The sequence below is a fragment of the Penaeus chinensis genome, chromosome 6, assembly GCF_019202785.1.
Source record: "Penaeus chinensis breed Huanghai No. 1 chromosome 6, ASM1920278v2, whole genome shotgun sequence".
NCBI lineage: Eukaryota > Metazoa > Arthropoda > Malacostraca > Decapoda > Penaeidae > Penaeus > Penaeus chinensis.
This window is the reverse complement of record NC_061824.1, coordinates 38,627,281-38,629,780: the sequence shown is the minus strand read 5'-3', so window position 1 is coordinate 38,629,780 and position 2,500 is coordinate 38,627,281. Positions and strand designations below refer to the sequence as shown.

Here is a 2,500-nt window from a genome sequence, read left to right as displayed (position 1 = left end):
GATTACCTTACTCACTCACTGCCTGCTCCGTGTCCGTGAAACTTTTGTTTACAATAATCAGCTGATCGAGCGCCCGTTTTCTTCCCCGGCCGCATAGAAAACGGAGCTCGACGGAGGGTGTGGGTGCCCGCCTCCGAGCGCCTCAGATGACACATAGCCGAGTGAGAGTGCGGACGCTGCTGGATATTTCTCTCGTAATTCACTGAAGCATCATGTAGTCAAGGTAGTGTATGGGCTTCTTAGGTTTACGTAAATGGCGATCCTTCCGTGATATAAATGTGGGTGATTTTACGGCGTTGAGTGACGGCAGGGTTTATCGGTCCAGTTGAGAAAAAGGAAGTGTGCGGACTGAACAGTTTGATGTTCATGCTCGTGTGACTTGTGGTTTAGTGCACAGTTGCTGAGGGAATTATTATGCTGGTTCCTCTCTATTTTTTTTTTTACCCCCTGAATAATATCGCTGTCGCCTCCCCACGACAGAGTGTGTCATGGGTTCGGGAGATGTGAACCCCTGGGCTGAGAACCTTTAACCGAGGACCAAATATGTCGCGGACGTTTCGAGGAAAGTGAGAAATCTGCGCGTGGGCGAGAGATTTTAATGCAAGTTTACTCATCGTGATCTTACTCTCTTCCCTCCGAAAAAAAAGTGACAGACGATTGAACGCGTTAACCCCGTTATTAAAAAAAAAAGACAAACATAAAACATGGCAACAAAAACACACGACGCATGCTGGAAGACCCAATCAAGTGTCCAGTATAACGGGGTAGTTAACAGAACCACCCTTTCAAGGAAGGCTGACTATAGAAGCTTCCGGTTTACTGTAAAACGAGGAAGGAAGACTTGAGAGATGAACGGAAGAAACGGACACCAGTTAACACGGACGTTGACATACGGGCAGCAGACACGGCCGCATATGAATGGAACAGCAGATGGCGGTTCGCAATTACGGTTTCTTACCTGGAGCTTCGAGGGAGAGGTGGACCAAGGAGCGGGTGAGGGGTGTATGTGCGTGTATGTATGTATGTGGGTGGGTGTGTTTGTTTGTGTGCGTGTGTGCGTGTGGGGCGCGTGTGGGCTTAGCCAGAGAGCATCCTTTGCCCATGGAAAGTGGGGCACTGTGATCTTGGGTCGCGAGATGAGCTCGCTTTGGAGTGCATTTCGACGGCTTTGTGTGTGTGTGTGTTATAGTTATTTATATACATACACATATACATATATATACACATACATATACATAAATATATACATACATATAACATATATATTTGCATGTGTGTGTGTGTCAGTCTCTCTCTCTCTCTCTCTCTCTCTCTCTCTCTCTCTCTCTCTCTCTCTCTCTCTCTCTCTCTCTCTCTCTCTCTCTCTCTCTCTCTCTCTCTCTCTCTCTCTCTCTCTACACTCAAAATTTGGATACACACATGTATATAGGCATATACATATGTGTATATATGTATGTGTGCATCTGTGTATGCAGATATATGTATAAATGTATATATATATGTATATACATGTATATACATATATATATATATTTATTTATTTATTTATTTATTTATTTATTTATTTATTTATTTACACACACACATATTTATTTAGAAACTTATTTGTAAGCAAATAACTTGTTCCGGCTAATCCATCATTATTCTTTTAATCGGCTTCCACTGAGTGCAAGCGCCGTGATTGCGTTTGCTATTTGCTTGAAATAAGAAAACCCGTTCCACCGGATGGAACCCAATGCCTGATGGGTCTCCTGCAACACAGGCCTCAATAAACACAGTTTCCCATTCGCCAGTTTATATATTCTGTGAGGGAGGCAAAAGTCATTCCTATTGGCATATATATATATACATATATACATATATACATATATACATATGTACATATATACATATATACATATATACATACGCACACGCACACGCACACGCACACGCACACGCACACGCACACGCACACGCACACGCACACGCACACGCACACGCACACGCACACGCACACACACACACACACACACACACACACACACACAACACACACACACACACACACACACACACACACACACACATATATGCATATATATATATATATATATATATATGCATATGTATATATATGTATATGTATGTATATGTATATATGTGCATATATATATATATAGTTATATATAGTTTTATTTATATTTATATATAGCTATATATATAGTTATTATATTTATATATATTTATAGTTTATATATTTAATATATTAGTTAGTATATATTTATATATTATATTGTTATATATACACACATATGTATGTATATGCGTACGTTATTATATATGTATTGTGTATGTGTATATATATTATATATATAATATATATATGTATACAATATGTGTTGTGTGTGTGTGTATGTGTGTTGTGTGTGTGTGTGTGTGTGTGTGTGGTTGTGTGTGTGTGTGAGTTTTGTGTGTGTGTGTGTGCATATTCATTATACTATTGTGTGTTTTATTTATT

At 39.6% G+C, this 2,500-nt stretch overlaps 1 protein-coding gene across 2 annotated transcripts in view; it reads left to right on the top strand.

The window, feature by feature from the left end:
- Positions 1-151: 151 nt before the first annotated feature.
- Positions 152-2,500, top strand: part of LOC125026179 — a 27,423-nt gene continuing 25,074 nt past the window's right edge. For both annotated transcript variants that reach the window (XM_047614463.1, XM_047614462.1), the window contains exon 1: positions 152-223. The gene's annotated coding sequence lies outside the window, so the exon portion shown is untranslated. The remainder of the gene's footprint in view (positions 224-2,500) is intronic.